Here is a 19,431-nt window from a genome sequence, read left to right as displayed (position 1 = left end):
ACAGATCAGCTCAGCTGTGTCGGGTGTCAATATACTGTAAATATACATTATACATTGTATATGGATAATTAAAATTGTGGGGCTATAGGAACATGTGTTTTGCAGTGTATATCGCAGAGCTGTGCAAAAAGAGAAATCAAATATAAGGAATGTCCTCATCAGATCTCCAGGGGGAGACAGAAGGGCAGGAGAGAGAGTCAATGGAGGGAAAAAGGGCGGTATAGAGTGAAAAAGAAATTGTGAGACTCAGTACAGAATGATGGAAGAGACACAAGATCCTGTTCCCATACTGTCACTGCAAATCTTCATCTAAAGCCAGACACTTTCTGCACCCCCCATCTCTCTCCCTCTCTTTCTCTACTTTGTTTTGAAAACTAATTTGTTTGCCTCAGTGTTCTTTTTTTTTTCTAGCATCACACAGCTGAATGTTTTAGGTGTATTCTCGCCCCCTTATCCCGTGTTGCTCAGGGGAAGCCGTTGTGGTTTGCGATGCATGCCGATGTGTGGCTAAACTAGGAGAGTGGTTGACATGTCTCAGATTTCTTTGCTTCATGTCCAAATGTTCTCAGTCTCCACTGGTCTGCTCTGTACACAGCAGACTTCACCTGTCTAACCCAGCCTGACTCTCTAACGCTCAAACTGTCAAAACCAGTGGAAAAAACTCCAAGAAAACCCACCCAAAACTTTAACTGTCAAAATAATGTGATAGAATTGTATTGCCATGTCAATCAAGGCTGATAAGCACCATTTGTATCTCCTTAAAACAAAATAATGATGACAAAATAAAAATGAATACATTTTATATATTAATAAATTAATAAAGAAAACGGACCAAAACAAGGCAAATACAAGAGAATTAGCACAAAAAAAGACTAAAATGACCTGGTGGAAATGGCAATCAAGAAATTAACCGATGACTTTAACCTTCGGACAAACACGTGCATCATTTTTAATGTCAACAGTAAGAATAAGCTAAGTAGTTAAGTGCAAAAAGTGCCCAATATAAGTGATGGGAATAAGCAACATAATTAGTAGGCATTTCACACACGTTAATGCACACACCACAGCCAAAATGTGTCTTTCATTGATACATCGATAATCCCACAACAACAACAACAACAATGAGCTTACATGTGTGTTGCGTTTTGTAACAAGGTTTGTTGTCATGGGAAGGAGGAGGCGGGAACCGACGAACATTCAAATATTTTAATAAATAAATAAACCACTACAAAAATGAAAGTATAAGCCGCTCTACTTATAAGTATAAGCAATATTTATGCTTCCGCTCCTCCGTGAGAGATACGAGACCGGTGCATCGCGCATGTGTCGCTCATCAGTAAACGCTCGCGCCGTTCTCTCACATCCCTCGACCTCGTCCTGCTCGCCACACGCTTTAAAGGACAAGTTCGGTATTTTACACTTAAAGCCCTGTTTACAGATCGTATCTGATGAAATAGAACGGTTAAGATTAAAATTTGGACACATGCTGCTGTCCCGAGAATTTTTATTTTTATTTTCGCTTTTTGTGGACCTATTTTGCCAAACTCGTCACACCCGTGATTCTTCCGTTGAGAGCTTGAATAATAGACACTCCAGCCCAGTTGGTGGCGATAATGCACCTTTGCCAATTGCAAGCAAACCGCTGGCATTTCATTGAATACACAGAAGAAGCAGAAGAAGAAGCGGCGGAGTAATACCGTACCTCACACAGCACATTCAATACAAGTCAATGGAGTTGGACAAAAACTAAGATAAAACCTGTTGGAATGCATCTTTTTCAGCGATTTTTTTTTTGGGACCGTATCAGTGAACACCCCTGACTACTCGGTGAGTTTCACGTCTTTGTAAACGAAAGTTTAATGTGTTTTTAGGAAGGAATCTTCCAGTGCACATAGACAACCATTGTGGGGGTGGGGGGGAAAAGCAAAATAAACCTAAAATTCTCGGGACAGGAGCATGTGTCCAAATTCTTAGCTTAACCTTTCTATTTCATCAGATACGATCTGTAAACAGGGCTTTAAGCGTAAAATACCGAACTTTAACTTCAGACATACAGTATGTCTTCCGTGAAGTATTGTAGAACATAACGCTGAATTCGCACAACCAGTCAAAAATGTATTAATCATTGATTCAGACCTCTTTCAACAGCTGTCGGGGACGAGTAGAGTGCAGACGGTTAAAAAATTGCAGATGTCCTGATCAGTGTGCACATGATGATGGACTGGAGCCTCATATTCGATTTCAATAAAGTCCTTCAGCTGTGCTCTCAGTTAGCTATATTTATAAAGAGCCTTCGATCAATCTCCCACTCTTTACTGTAGTCTGTAGATACGAATTATTGCATATTTATACCGCTTTGGCATAGCAATCACTTGCATATAGTCAGCTACAAGTTATCGCGCTAAAACCCCGTCAGTCCCGAATGATCATGTCTGCTGATTGGCTAAAGTGCGTGCTGGTCGGCAACGTCAACACCAACGCCAGCTGACTCAGCGTGGGCCTGTGTGTTTAGTAACGTCAATGACTGCTTTTATGGAGTACATGCACACTTTTTGTTTATTAACAAATTCTACTATAAATGTAGACGTTTAAAAACCGCCGAACCGACAAACAAATTTTGTCCACCCGCCTAAACCAATTTTCACCCGCATAATCAAATTCAAAACCGCCCAATCTGGCAACACTGGTCGAAACTAGGGAACTCTGTGCAAATGGCAAGCCAACGTCAACACCTGGCATAAGCGTACATGCCAAAAACATAAAAATAAAACTCTTTTCTTTCACTCACGATGAAAAGCCTAAATCATGGGAGAATGAGTAAGCCATGAAATAGATTAGATTACACCTGTTATAAACGCCCAGACATTTTATTTGTTAGGCTATTTACCATTTTACATGCTGTTCAGTAATTTACAAAACTATTTATATGCTGTTTTATTCAAATGAGTCATTTATCATATACTTATAATATGGCTTAACAGATCAGTAGTGGATGTACACTGATAAAAGAATATACATATATATCAATATATATATATACAGTATATAATAAAGAGTTTCTGTTTGTCTTCTGTGCTCTATATTTCTTGCAGTAAAGTGGACATTTCAGATGCCGACTTGTGCATTTTATATCCCATCTGCTTAATCCAACTGCAAACTGTGTAAATTATACATCTGCACATCTTCCCCCTGGGCTGCAGAGCTGTGCAAAACCTGGGCCTGTTTGGACTCAAAATGTTGAGGCTCATACGGACGGCCATGCTATTTCAGTACTCTTGTAGTGTGTAGGTTGTGTGTTTGCTATCAGAACAGGGAGAGTGCAGGAGTAGAGCCCTGCACGGGCCTCAAATCTAGGCCCTAGCCCGGCCCTGGCCCGAGACGCTCAGGCCCTAGCCCGGCCCGTGTCCGACAGCTCATCATAATTATCAGCCCGAGTCCGACCCGAGCCCGTTTTTTTTTTTTTTTTTTTTTTTTAAATATACACAGCTGTAGCCTGACCTAGGGCAAACTAGCTATTTGCAGCCATTAAAATATGTCCGTTTTGTTTGTTTCTTTTCATTTCTTTATTAAGTTAATTTAGACAAATGTTCGGTTTCTTTTTGTTTTTTTATTGACGACCAAGCAGCCGACAGCGAGTTAAACATGTTTGATCCATTTAGCCTCTCAAATCAACACTTCACTTGGCTACAATAAAAGCCATAAAACACCTTAAGCATATCACACATAGACAGTTATAGTTTAAATGTTTATTATCATTTTTTAAAAGCTGAGGCAAACTGCTCTGCTGCTCACAGTCGCAACAGCGCTCGCAAACGAAATGAGCTATAGCCTACAATCTAAACAAATCAAATAAATGGCATTAAATTAAAAACAAACATGCAGATTATCTTACCTCAAAAATCAAGTTCTCACTACAGAACATGGCCATTCTTATTTCCAATAGTTTCCAACAGACTGATGAAAATAAAGTCGTTTTCAAACGAAAACCAACAGCCCCCTAACATGGCTAAGAACAGTTTCTTACAGAGCATCGTGAAGAAAAATCACAGCATCCACAGTGGAAGGTTTTAATCCAGTCGTACTTTTTTCTTGAACTATTCCAGCTGCGCTGAAGTCTCGCTCGCTATAGCCTACTTCTGCTGCTGGCGGGGACACTAAAAACAGAGCGCGCCGGTCGCGCAAATCTTGGGTCGTGCCGCTGGGAAACCTGTGTGCGTGCGTGTGTGTGTGCGTGTGCGTGTGTGTGTGCGCGAGCGCGAGCAGACTGTCATGTGTCAGTCATATGTCAGTGTGATATGTTTAAAACGTCTTTCTATGTTTGTTTTTCCATCGTCAACTTCTCATATTTAATTTTAATACATGTCTGAAATAGGCTATAAAAAGAAGGATAAGCCTAAAACAGGCCCGAGGCCCGGCCCGCGTGTGAACTATGACGTGAAAACTGGCCCGAAGCCCGGCCCTAGGGGCGTAAATAAGTCGGGGCCCGTCGGGCTCGGGCTGAAATGCAGGGCTCTATGCAGGAGTTTAGCAGTACATCACTGTTTTTGTGTGTGTGGACACAGTTGGCTGCCGTTGGCCAGTGGGTTCAGTCAGAGGAGATGCTGTGTCTCTGCCCCGCTGATATGTCCTGGCTGCTCACCAATGCCCAGCACTAACAACACACAAGAGCCCTTAAGAGTTAACAGCATGTACTTCCTGCTCCAAAGTCATGCATTAGACTTTATTCTAGTTATGGCCATCTATATACTTTCTAAAGTTGCCATAACTGATTATTATTAACGAATCCTCTGGGCTCTGTGGGCTTGTCATAATAGTACTCTAGTTAGATCACCTTCGCATACAGCATAAAAGAGTGATTATGTAATCCAGCGAGAGGCCGGAGATTCATGGTATCGTGCGTAGAGCTTGCATAGTGAGCTCAGAGAGAGACTGGCCTTGTTTTTCCCCCAGCCAGCCTGTCAACAGTGTTTGGGGTGACACATTACAAGTAATGCAAGTTACGCAATCAGTACACTTTCTTTCAAGTAACTAGTAAAGTAACGCATGTTTACAACAAAATAAACAAGTTACTTTTTTCCAAATAACTAACACATGTAACTTTGTTTTCCCATTTATTGACTGACACCTCTCCTGTCCCCGTGTTGAGAGAAATCGTGAGTGAGTTACAGAGGGGTTGTGTGCAATGTGTTAACATGATGGTTTTTGTAGTTTTAGACTAATGTGAACATGAATTTACTCATCTTACTTGCACAAATGAGATGAGTATTATTCAGTATTCCTCAAAATGAATAAAAACCGTAAAATGCAAACTCAGAATATTATGCAAACCTGCAAAAGTTAAATATGTTAAATTGCACATGTATACTTTATGTATTTACTTTTTTAACCAATTCTTTTTCTGCTGACCTTCGATGATCCAATTCAACCATTCTAATAACCAAAAATGACAGATAAATATCATTACATTTGTGTTCCTTTTTTTGTTTTTATTGCTGATGTAAAAGTGTTAAACTTTTTTCTCCTGCATCCTATTCTTCTGCTATCCAGAATGGCAGCACAGCTGAAAGGTTTGTTTGAGGTGCGTTCTCTACTGTACATGTGTGAATTTGAACTTCCTTCAGCCTGAGGCTTATTCATTTCACTTTTGGTGTGAAAGGGCCTTTACATTTGCCAAAAATAGAACATTTTTTTCGTTATTCAAAAACACACAAGCAAGCCCAACCCAGAAGTAACACAAAAATAACGTAAAGCATTACTTTCCATAAAAAGTTAAGAGACAATTAGTTACATTTTCAGGGTGTAATGCAATATTGTAGTAGCCTACATTACTTTTAAAAGTAACTTTCCCCAATACTTGTCAATCTAGTCAGTTGTGGGATCAGTGTGGTCTTTTGCAGGTGGTGGCCTGGAGCTAAATGCTGGGTTGGGCTTCACTTCACTATCAATTGGGGTTCACTTCCTGTTTGGGTTAAAAGGTGATGTTTCCTTCAAGTGGAATCAAATTGTAGTTTTAGTCACACTTTAGATTAGGGCTCCATTCTCACTATTAACTAATTATTAACTACGACTTTATCCTCAAACTCCTAAGTACCGCTTATTAATAGTTAGTAAGGTAGTTAAGTTTAGGTATTGGGTAGGATTAAGGGATGTAGAATATGGTCATGCAGAATAAAACATTAATCTGTGCTTTATAAGTACTAATAAACAGCCAAAATCCTAGTAATATACATGCTAATAAGAAACTAGTTATTAGTGAGAATTGGACCCTAAACTAAAGTGTTACCCTAGTGTCTTCCTCCGTTGGTAACCATTCAGAAGTATCGGCATAAATGGGTATGCTAACATATTTTAGCGTTTAGGATAGTGACAGAATAAATGTAAATCTATAAACTGAGGTGACACGAACTGTGGCTGACAGCAATGTAATCAGTGATGTGTTGTGTGGCATCATATCATGACACCATATGTCATCAGAGCCCGGTGATTAAATCCCTGATCCCTCACTGAGCAACAGCACTACAACACCGAGTGGTCAGTTTCCAAGCTTTCCAAGGCCTGCTGTCAGAATATTTCCAGAGACAAAGGCCGCCGTCTCCATAGGCCGTGCATGTAACCTCTGTGGTTCTCAGACAATGGCATATAAAAGTAGGCATTTGTATTACTCAGGAAGAGATTGGTATAGCAGGAAATGAGGAAGTGGTTCTATGAAATTTCTCCAGTGAGATGAGAGGATTCTGGGTAGGATAACATGATGAAATCTGACCTGCTCCGGTATATGCAAGGCCCTGTTCTTTCCTGGTTTGGCTTCTGCTGTAATCAAGACTCAACTGTCTCACTTCGTCAAATATTAATCTGAAAGAGGAGAGTCAGTGGTCGGCATCTGTTGTATACAGTACGCTTGAGAGCTCTGTGTTTGGAGTGTATGGAGCAGAGATATTATTATAATTTGGAAGGTGACCCTGAGAAGGTGGCGGAAACACTTCAAAATGACTGCAAAATAGGACGATGCAATTAGACACCCACGTTAATTTAGCATTTGAGTCAAACCGATAGCTGATTAGCTTTGCTGTGTTTATTCGGCAGAGCCTTTGCGAGAAAAACAGCACATGAACAATTAAGCCATCAAAACGTCTGTAGTCAAGCATGTGTGTGCTGTAAACTGATACATGTTTGATGAAATACGAAAGGGAGTCGCTGAAAGGCTCTGTGACCTACTTAGGTTTCCACACATGCTTCTTGACATGCTTCAGAAACACAAAGAATGAGTTAGGGATTCAGATAGTAGTCAGCCATTTTGGCTCCAAATGGTGTTCCTGCGAAAATGTAATCATCTTTCTTTTGTCTCACTGTCTTAACAACTGACCTAGACTGCATGGAAGGTCTCGTATAATGAGGTGTTTCTATTTTCAAGCTGATTCTTCTTTTCTTGCTTGCAAAGTTTGTTCATTCCAGGAGGGAGGAAAGTTCCAGAGTTTCTTCTGTGGAACACAAAAGATCATGCATATGAATATGATAACATATGATAACAGACCAATATAAGTTATTTACTAAAAAGTAAATCAAGTAAAAAGTCTCCACCTCCCTGATCTCGTTCATTTTTTCTGTGTATGCAGTACATTGGAATTAGTTATAAGACTTGTGATAACCAATGGCATTTGTTGTCTTTGATGTCAAACATGGTGGGAATTTTGAACATGTGGGAACGCAAAAGTGATTTGAGATCTTGCGCAGTTTTTAATTTTACAGTAGCCTACGTGCTCTTACTTGTGATTACAGTGTACTTACCTATAGTACTAGGTAGTATGAGTTAAATACAGGGGTTAGGTTTAGTTGTAAGTTCAGGGTGAGTACCTAGTTATTACCAAGCATCAGGTGCATGGTAATAAAAAATAAAATATGCATGTAAATTTAACAACACCTCGACGGAATAATTAATTTTCATATCTCGAAGCCATGTGGACAATGCCCACGCCTTTTGCAAAGTGTGTCGCACTGATTTTAATATTGGACACGGTGGGAAAAATTCAGTTACTCAGCACATTAAATAACAATGGCACAATCGATATGTAAGTCCATAGTATGTATATGTGGAATAGGACAGTGCTACCAAATTTTCGGTAAATATTGACAGGTACTGCAGGTCTTGATGCCCAATTTGGTTGGTGTCGTTTTTACAATGACATACAATTGACGGGAATATCTGATCTGTCCGCTTACATGGCAGACACAAATGCATGTATCCGATTCATATCAGTTTTATTTCCACATATGAATGAGGCCTGAAACTGATCTGAGAATATCGGAATCCATGTGCTTTTTTCCTGCTTACATGTTCGTGGGTCATATCCGATTTTGTGCCACATGGTAGGAAAAAAATTGGAATTTGGCCATTTCAATTTAGGCCGTTCATCACATAAAACTGTCTCGAATGGATTGTACCTCATCTGTTTTGTCTGAGGTGTCCCTCAGGGGTCTGTCCTGGAATCCATTTGATTTTCCTTGTATATAAATGATATTTGTGATAACATTCCCAATGCTAGTACCGTCTTTATGCAGACGACACTACTATTTAATGTAGTGCTTCATCAGCTTCACAAGGTCTTCATTACTTACAGACCGTGTTTGATATTGTACAGTCTCGTCTATGTCAACTTAAACTGGTTTTAAATACATATAAAACTAAAGTAATGATAAAGTCCAAAGCTCTACCAAGGAATCTTCCTGAAATTATATCTTCCCTGGGAACAAAAATATAATGTGTTGCGAGTTATAAGTTCCTGGGTATTTTATTTGATAGTCAATTAACTTCTAAGCTACATATTGATAAACTACTTTCTAAACTTATGCTTAAATTGGGTTTTTATTTCAGAAACTGATATATGAAATATTTCTGCTACATTTTTACCACTATTGGATTATGGAGATCTGTTTTTATATGAATGCCCCAGAACATTATTTAAAAAAAAAAAAAAAATTATACAGTTTATCATAGCGCTTTACATTTCATTACTGGTTAGTTATCAAGCACATCATTGCACTTTATATGATAAAGCTGAGTTGCCATCTTTGTATTCTCTAAGAAGTTTTCATTGTTTTATTTATAAGTCTATTTGTGGTCTAATTCCATCTTATTTGTCTCTCTGCGTTTCTAATACAAATGTTTGCTACAATCTTCGTTCTAATGATTTGTTATATCTTAAAGTTCCTCGGGTTCGAACAGAGCTAGAGAAAAAATGCTTTAAATATAATGCTGCTTCTGCTTGGAATAATTTACAATACATCTTAAAGCTGACTATGCTTCCATCACTAAACGAGTTTAACTTTTAACCGATTGTGTGTTTTATACTTTGGTAAATTGCTGTTGTGATCCTTGATTGTGTTTTTCAGTTTTGATGTGTATTTGTATACCATGTTATTGTAGCTGCTTTCTCAGCCATGTCATTATAAAAAGATTATAATCTCAATGAGTTTTTAACCTGGTTAAATAAAGAATGAAATAATGAATGAATGGCTTCAGAAAACTATAATATAAATTATGGTACATGCATGGTCACAATATGCTGTTGTTTTATTACAGTGAGCGGCATAACATCTCAGTTTACTTCCGTCTTACAGGTTTAGAACTACATGAGAGTGAGTAAATGATGACAGGATTTTCACTTTTGAGTGAACTGTCCCTTTAAAAAAGTGCTAAATAAATATTTAAAATCAGATTTTCTATACACAATATTCCATTCATCAAACTTTTGAAGCTAAACTGTGACCTAAATGAGCAGCTGTCTGGCAGCGTAAGCGAAGTAAAATGTTAAAACTGACTAACCTTCTCTTTAATTTCTGTAAAGATTCAGGCTCCCTGCTCATTCCCTGTAGTCATGGCAACGCTGTGTCTGACATCAGCTCTTCAAATGAGTATTTTCTGCCCGCTTCTGCCGCAGCATTTGTATGGTCACTTGTTTGGTGTACAATGGTCTCGACTGTACAGTTACCTTGATTAAATGCACCACCAAATAAGGAGTGAGCCCTACCGTTTGAATCGATGTTTGAAGCATATGAGGGTTTAATGCTTTTTCTCTTTATCCATTTTGCTTTTCAATTCAGCCTACAGTTATGTGGTCAAATGCTTTTGCTTATTATTTCCTTCGGAGAGACAAATCAGTCCTTTCCTGCAAGTTTGTCAGCTACAGGCTACAATAAAGAGCAATTAACCTTCTGTGACCTACTGGGGGAAAATAATGCAATAATGATTTTTCCTGCATAAATGAATTTAAATGATTAGATATTTATTTTGTCAACTCAAAATTAGACCCCATGCCAGTGGTATGCAAGCATGCTTTATGTTAAGCTCCTCGGACAACCTCAAGGGCTCTACATTATAAAGTGGGATATCGTGTGTTGAGATGTTTTCTTTATGACAACGTCAATTAAGACAGCAAGTTCACAAATGATCTGGTTTGGTGTTTCATTCACGGTTAACATCTCATATTTGCTGGCCACCTGGTCCGTGGATAAAGCTGTGCTCCTTTGTTAACCGATTGGTGATTGCCGTGGGTCATTGTTGGTTGTCTGTAAACACACAGGTTAATGCATCTGTGTTGGTGGTGTCGGCTTTGTGCCACACAATCAGAGCTGGGCTGCAGCACTCAAAAGCTCTCCATTTGAACAGGCACTCCAGCACTGCGCATCACAATGCCACTGCATAATTCTCCTTCAGAGCATCAGCAGGCTGCGCTTCATTTCCCTGCCCTCTGACTGAAGGCACGCCACCAGGAACACTTCTTACCACGAACACAGTGTGGAGGAGAAGCCATTTCCTCTCTCTTCTCTTGTGAGCACAAGGAATGAGGCTGCCGTAATGGACAAGTCTTTTTGGCAAAAATTGCATGAAACATTGCATTCCTAATGCAGAAGGACAGTGTCAATTAATATTACACACACACACACACAAACTGAAGCACTTTGCTGGTCGGTTATTCAGCTCTAACTAATACTCATTATATGTTGATAAATCTTTAAATGTCTGATACGTGCTTAAAAAAATTGTATACGTGTTCATAATGTTGGTAGTTTAACATTGATAAAAATGTAAAAAATAAATAAATAGTCTTAAAAATATTTTGTCTAGCAAAATTACATGATTTTAGTCAAGAGTAAAATGGGTATCAATTGATAAATGTATGAAATGATGAAATATTGACTAAACTAACTTGTCACTTTTGACATCATGCTATACAGTAACCTAATACTGTAAGTTAAGGTTATAGTAGCATCTGTACTTTTAGTTAGTTACTGCCCAACACTGGATTTGATTTTAGATAAGGGTATAAAAACCATTATCATTCCCTCCAAGATTTCACTATATTTTTTGGGTCATTTTTGCGATCAAAATAACACACTAAAAATTAAGTAATTTCCGAAAATTGGCGAAAAATTTGCAATGTTTTGAATTCTTTTCTTCGACTAGGATGACACATTTACCATATTATAAAACATTTCACATAACACATGTTTCCCCTGTTGCTGTTGTTGTTGCATTAACAATAATGACACAGACAGGAGCTGGTAGGCTATATTAGGTTGCTTTCACTTTAAGACCAACAGTAGGGTAATGCACGGATCCAATACTGACACACGTCCCAAACTTGTTCACTCAAGACATAACCGACAAAAGTGACATTTTGGCGTAATTCTTTGTGTATTTTATCATTTTAGGGAAATAAGCCTAGAAATAGAACACACTTCGGTATACTCGCTGGAGCGCTGACAGGCGGCAAACGCATGCACAGAATCTGCAGCCAGTCTGACATCAGTCAGTGTGTCAGTACCGCATTGAGTTCGTGTGGTATACAGCTTTTATTAACTCTTTTTTTAGTGCTATCAAGCATATCATACTTTTTATTTGGTCATTCATCCATCTTGAGTAATCGCTTCGCTCGCTCCTTGCCACTTATGCGAGACAGCAGGTGAGAAACATTCGCTTTCGCTGTTTCACACAGACCACACACTGTGCATGCAGGACGTCTGTATCCTCCTGAAAATAATGCATTACAGCTTTAAATAAATTAGGGATAATTAAATTTGGATAATATTACATATTTTTGTGATTTTAAAATTATTTTTGATATTTTGTAGTAATGACAAATTACCGGTATGCAGGATCGCAAAAAATGCAACATTTTGTTGATTTTGCGTTGTATTCAGCATTCGCAGAATCACGACAAACTGGAGGGACTGCATTATATTAGCACTTGTGAAATAGTGATTTAGTGAGTTCATTCAGTGAAAGATTCGTCATTCTCAAACCGAGTCTTTTTCAATGATTCTTTACAACAACCTGTTCATACAACTACACTGGTCATGGTTTATACTTGTTTTTTGCATGCAGCTCGTGAGGACCACTGGATAGTAAGATATATTTGTGCGTACTGTAGGAATCACTGACCCATGCCTTTGTGTGTCCCTCTTTCTTTAAATTGTTCATATCTGCCTTTACAGTGTTTTACATCTGAGGATTGTCACAAGGATATTAACAGTGTGAGTACAATGATTCTCTAGATGTGGAGCGATCGTGCAGCTGATTAAATGGAGTTATGTTGGACACAGAGGCAGGACATTGTTGTCACAAGACTCCAAATAATGTGAGTCTCAGAACAGACTTTAATATGACCATGTCACTCAGCCGTCCACCCTTTCCTCTGCTCCGTGTCCAAGAGCAGTCAGGTTGATGAATGGTGCCCATTACTCTGAGCATTATGGGTTGGAGCAGATGGGTGCGTATTAGAGGATGGATACCCGACCCGAGCCCGACGGGACCCGCCGGTACCCGACGGGCCGGGCCGGGTTCGGACAGATATTTAGAAATGATGTTCGGGTTCGGGTCGGGCTCGGTCACATCAGCGCGATAAGGCATTAAACATTTTAAATTTAAAACAGGTTATTATGTAGGTAGCCGATGTGCCTGATGCTTTCACTTAATGCAAACGATCGTTTTTTTGTGATTAAAATACATGTAAAATATTAACATAACATCTGTCTTCCTGTGTGCGGACATTTGTTTATGTAGCCGTGACAACGAAACACGTGCATAATGTGCGCGCGCCAGGTGTTAAGAGCGCTTGTTGCTCCGCGCGCTGATGCGCATGTCCTGTTGACATTTCCGATTGCCTTCCTACAGTTGCTTAATAAAAGCGGGCTTTCCACACAAACAAACGTACAATTGTCATTAGTATGAGAAAAAAATGGGATTTTAACTGCCGGTCTCGGGTCGGGCTCGAACATAAATATCTTTATGCCTGTCGGGCTCGGGTCGGGTTCGGTTACTGCTCTGTCGGACGCGGGCCGGGCTCGGACTGAAAAAGTCGGCCCGATCCGCACTCTAGTGCGTATATGGGCCTCGAGCGAGAGGAGTATTTTACCCCGACTGCAACGTTTGGACCCCTTGTCTCATAGAATGACCAGCACATGTTCTAGAGTCGCCATTTCCCCGTCGGAAGCCGCAGCATCATTAAGTCCCGCCAGAGAAACAAGGCTATATCAGACATCTCACTGATTTAATGCATGAGGATCCGTTGTATGTATATCATTGCGCGCAAAACATTTTTCTCTTCTCGCAGGATGTTCAATGGCCTCAGCCATGGCATCGGTCGTAATGACAAATAAATGGAAGCGGTATGAGCATTTAGGGTGAGGCTTAGGCTCAAAAATGGGATTTCTGTTCAGTGGTAGTCTAAGTAATAACATGTCGCCAGCAGAGCAATGGATCAACGGCACGTTAGCTGTCAGCAAGAAAAAGGAACAAGCAAGTCCTGGGTTACTCAGGGTCTCTGCAATGCATCTCTTTGTGTCAGCTGGGAAGATAATTCAGTTGTGTTCACAACTCTTGGCACCTTCAGCCTTTAAGGTAATCTAGAAATCGTCTTCCCTGAAAAGAATGAATGTATGAACATATTAATCATGGACTTATCCACTGGCTTGATTTCATTTTATCACGTTTGTTTAAATTACCACTTCAGAGGAAGAGATTTTAGTCTGAAGGGCAGTTTTGCAGTCCATGGGAAAGTACTTCGAAAGTACTTCGAAGAATGGGCTTCTGGGAAAGGGACCTAGATGGCGTTCCACTTAGAGGAACTCTTGAGGGCCAAACGCAGGCTGGCCTTTTATCCCGGCCTGATGCTGTACCGAGCGCCACATCACCACAATTATCCAAAATGGCAGTAATTATCCCCGCCTCCCCTCCCTGGCTCTCCAGAGGAGACATCCTGGGGAGAATGGAGGACCTCGGGCCAAGAAATAATTAACTTGATAATGGCCTTCCTTTCCACAGCCATCCTTCTCGCTCTGTCTCTTTCCACGTTTCCACCAATTACAAAGATATATTGTTTTAAGCCTTCTTCATAACAGTATACTAATATCTCTCCTGCAGTTTGTTTGTATACAGTGCTGTTCATCTTCATGTGGGAACCTTTGAACATCTTGTAGTCTGAAAGTACCTTGATGTCACTGCGATGTAACTTGCTTGATGCTCATCACAGCCTCGAGCATAGCTTCCTCAAGAGGTCATGGATTGTGGACTTTTTTTAATGTATTTTGCCATTTTTCATCCCTTAACCAAACCATTGTATAAGATACGTTCCATAAAACAAAGCCCCCCTGACATCGGCAAACCTCTAATAATGGTTCAGTGCACTCAAAAAAATATGGCTTTTACAGTTCACAACCAATCTGGGCTGATCCGGAGATGTTTAGTTTCCAGTCTTCTGGAAAAGCATGGCAGTTATTCAACACTAGTCTTGGCACAGCCCCCTCAAGCACTACTATTTACCACCAAAGTTCACAGAGTGTGTCATGTTTGTGCTTATGCTGCTACATTACATGTGGTGGGTTTGATTCATTCGGAAGCGCCAGGTTTTTGCCTACATGCAGAGATAAAGACAAAGGTCAAAAAGTGTTTAGAAATATCAGAATATATTGACCTTTGTGTAAGGCAAGGTTAGTGCAAGTTGTAAAATGGCACATGGTGCAACTCCCCCCAAAATGTAATGAAATTTAAATGAATTTAATAATGCAAGACATTTTTAAAAACAACACTTTTACCTTGAAAACATATTTTAAAACTTTTGTATAAATAGTGATTAAGATGTGTACACTCGCATGTATTTAAAGTGTAAGGAAATATGTTTTAATTTTGAGTCATTCAATTAAAATTTTGTCCTGAAACTGGTTTGGAATTTTAACGAAACCAATGTGCATATAATGAGTACATTTGGCACCTGTGTGTTAAACTTGTTTTGTTTATCTTGGACATATTTGTCATTGACACTAACCAATTTCTAGATCATAGCGTTACACATAGTCTATGATTAGTTGTGTAGTTTACCAGCATGACTTAAACGCTGAATGTACGCTGGATGACTAGCTTTGGTCTTGTTGGTGTGCTCTTGGTATTAGTCAATCAATGCGCTCTCTCAGCTACTCCAGTGTGCACAAATGTTACAAATCCAGGGTACTTGGTTCAGTTTCATGTGACACAAAGGTGTGAACATCCCAAGCAAATATTCCCACAGCAAGCATGGTACTGGTTTGCAGTCACAAATGTCCAAAAGCCCAAGCCACTTGTCTTGGGGTCTTAAAAATCGAGGTGGATTTATGCGCGTGAGTGGAGCTCGATGGATCCCTGAGCCCGGTGAAGGGGAACAAATGCACAGGGCTGTTTTTTCCCTCATGCCTGTGCGCTCTAAATGCAATGGGAGATAAAGCCCTTGGCTTTTGGACAGGAACACTGTGCATGACCCTCATCGTAGGCCCTTTGATCTCTGTACTGTACTTGCTGCACCCGGACATAAGGTAATTTAAGACTCTTAAGGAATTAATAATAGAATGGACTAAACCATATAGCCGTATTTTACGATAAACATCAAAGATAAACTGCACAACATCTATGAAAAAGAATCCATAATAGTAGTAGTGCAATGAATAATAGCCTTATTTTGAAACTGCATCCATTTGGTTCCTGCTTTGGAGGGAGAGTAAAAGTCAGCATCTGCACGCCTGCCATGTTGATCTCTTTCTGCTGTATGCTTTTAAACAATGAAATTGGACATAATGGCAGCATTGATTTGATTTCTCCTGCTGAACTCTTGATGTGCAATTCTGCGAGTTTGAAAAGGTCATAGGGCAGCCATCCTAAGGGGCTTGGCATTCTTGGATAATTACTTTTAGCACTATGATTATGATATTAAGCGGTATCGCATCAACATATTAATTTATCCTTCTCATATTTAGCTATTTTTTAGCTCCAAAGACTTTATATATAGAAAGACGGCACACTCATACTATGAATAGGAGAAAGTGCAACACGCAGTATGGCGGAATAAGTCCAGCCTTCGAAATAAAAGAGCAAATATGTAAAGTTGCCTCTCGTCGCTGCAGCTGCTGTTAGAAGCTCCGGTTTCTATAGAAACGGTCCATTCTATAGAGACCCGCTCTTATGACTGCACATGCGCATTGGCTAAAATTACTTTTTGTTTGTTATGATATGAGCATTCAGGAACAAAATTCATGAGACAGTTGTTGTCAGATTTCATTTATTTTTTTATTTATTTTTTTATCAGTATATTTATTATTTTCACATGAACAATTTACAGAATCACCCTCTCACCCCTGTCCTACTACCCCTCAATAGACATTATATGATAAATAATTAGCCAAGATTAAATGTTATAATACTATATTGCTATTGCTGTTATTATTAGTTTTTTCTTAAATTATTTTATCTTCATTTACAAGTAAAAACATCACAACTACAGCCTTACTGAGCAATGTTGCAAACTGCCCCTTTTCGCCGCCTGGTAGTGATTTCACGAACGCGTGTCACGTGACGGGGTTGTATATCGGTCTCACGGCAGCGGTACACGTGGCGGTAATAGGCAATTTGGATGACAACCTACTGTATCTCATTGTTTTTACAGCATCCTATGCAATGGATGCTGCATTTTCAAGATGGGGTCAAGTAAAAAAAAAAAGTCAGATTTTTTAAAATGCTAACACATCCTGTGTGCACATTTTGACTGATCCAACTGCAAGCTTCTTTCCATTATGCTAACGTCACAAATCCAAATAAGGTGTGATTTCTAATGAACATTTGCACTATTTTTGCATGTGGTGTTTTAATGATAAAACCTGCATCTTATTCGCCAAACACATGCAGTACTTTTAAATGTTGTATGCATTTATGCAAATGTTATGTATTTATTTTCCTTCAGAATAGCTGTGTCCCAAATCACTTCATATCCTCTATATACAGTAGTGCACGGTGTGGCACTCACAATATAGTGATAAACAAGTGAGTTATTTCGTACACAGTAAATTTCGGCTGACCAATAACATATATTTAATATTTAAGGAGAAATAAAACATTTTATGGAGCAATAAATGCCATTTGTAAGTTCTGTTAGCTATCATTCTCACATACTTAAATCACTCATCACACAAAATACAATATTTACAATAATCACCTGAGAGATGCTGAATGTTTGTGCTGGCACATTCCTCATCACTTGTTTGTGTATGGAAAACGGCCTGACATAAAGTTAGTTATTTTTCACACCCTTTGGAAAAGAAAAATCCTTAATGCTGAATGAAGAATGTGATATTTTCTCCAAACCCTCTTTTAGCAGCCCTCACCACAAAACCCATTTGTATTTGTACCTACCCACATGTATTTGTGTAAACCTTTAACCTATGAACGTCAAACCACAGACTGTTATCTTTGTCTATTTTTTATTCCAGAAAGCGGTTTTATGAACAATAGAAAAGCGGGGAGTAAAAAGCATGTTCAAATTGAACATGAAAAGGTTTAGGATAAGTATTCCGTGAACATTGATAAGATAACAGGCAAATAAAAGACTGCTACATAGAATCAGCCGAGGCAGATAGGGTCAGTGATTGAAGAAAGAAAATGTAATATGGGGCGTCATCAACATTGCAGACTAATGAATGGAAGATGACAAAACTGTTTTCTAATTGATTTCTTCTTTCTTCAGTTGTATGTGCATGTACTTTCGGTCATTTTTTTGCGTGTCATTAAGCCTCTTTATTAGGACGGAGCGAACTTCATGAGACATACTGCTCCTCATTTGCTCTCTCTCTTTATCTCTCCATCTCGTTCTCATTCCTAAAGTCTTCAGGTTGCATACTTGGGTGCAGTAATTTGCCATTGACTGGCGACAGGTGCAGCTGCTGCCGTTGCCACTGTTAACAAGCCGTTTCATCATGGTTAGCTTGCCGTGATTATCCCTTGTTGTTGCCACAATACCTCGGGTGGCCATTTTATGATGCTGAAGATGTCAGAGGAAATAGTTCCATTAATAATCCTTAGCCTACTGTCCTTTCCGAGTCATTTGGTTCTGCAATTGCAAATATATGTGCCCTCTTCTATTTCTTTCCCACCCCATCAGATTAGAGCGGCATGATTTCTAATAAATCGAGAATCACGTTTTTGTTTTGTTTCAAACTGTGATTACGATTCTGAACAGACAACTAAACAAAATAACATGTAATTTACTAGAGGTTCTGATTTTTTTTTTTATTGTTGCACTCTGTTTAAAACGTTTAATACATTTGAATTAATTATTCAATTACTGACTCATAAAGACTTCAAGGCCCTGTTTCACAGACAGGGCTTAAATTAAGCCAGTATAAGGCCTTAGTTAAATTAGGGCATTTAAGTAGCTTTTACAAACATGTCTTCTCGAAGAAAAAAAAAAAAAACACATTACTGGTGCACATCTTGAGAAAAAACAATGGCACTGACTTATTTTAAGAAATATCAGTGCAAGTTGCTTTCGGTTAAAACAGCTCAAACCTGCATTTTGGTCTTGGAATAGGCTTATATCTTGTCTGTGAACCCGGGGCAATTTTTCATTACTGAAATAACCATGCGTTTTTTAACGAATCTCTTGAATGAATGATTGAATGACAAATAACTGAACTTGTCGCCACCTATGGTGCAACGATTCAGTTGATACAATCGTTATTTGAAGCACCAAGTTTCTTTCAAAAGGTGATGTTTTCTATTTTGATCGCTACCGCAGAGATCAATGTTTATAACCGAACTATAAACTTTTTTCCCAGTACCTCTGTGATCATTTCAATCTTTGTAGCACAGAAATAATGATACTGTGTGATTAAAAAGACTGTTTGCTAAACCGTTTCATACCTATACTGTGCATGACAACTTCTCTGGGTCAGCGGCAGCGACAACACAGGTTTGAATGTTCAGGTGAGATTTTGTCAAAGACTCGAATGGTTGTCGAGTCATTTAGGAATAAGATCGCATGGGTGTTTGAAGTGAGATTGCAATGTTTTTACGATTAATCAGATAGCTCTACAACAGATATACTCAGCAAATGAGGAAATGAAGCTAGTGAATGATCT

At 39.1% G+C, this 19,431-nt stretch overlaps 1 protein-coding gene across 3 annotated transcripts in view; it reads left to right on the top strand.

Moving 5' to 3' along the window:
- The window catches only part of gabbr2 (gamma-aminobutyric acid (GABA) B receptor, 2), a 209,238-nt gene that overhangs the window by 36,736 nt on the left and 153,071 nt on the right, over window positions 1–19,431 (top strand). The gene's annotated exons all lie outside the window — the stretch shown is intronic.

This window comes from Phoxinus phoxinus (assembly GCF_949152265.1).
Source record: "Phoxinus phoxinus genome assembly, chromosome: 19".
NCBI classification, from domain to species: Eukaryota; Metazoa; Chordata; class Actinopteri; order Cypriniformes; family Leuciscidae; genus Phoxinus; species Phoxinus phoxinus.
The sequence above is the reverse complement of the archived record's forward strand: the minus strand, read 5'-3'. Positions and strand labels throughout refer to the sequence as shown.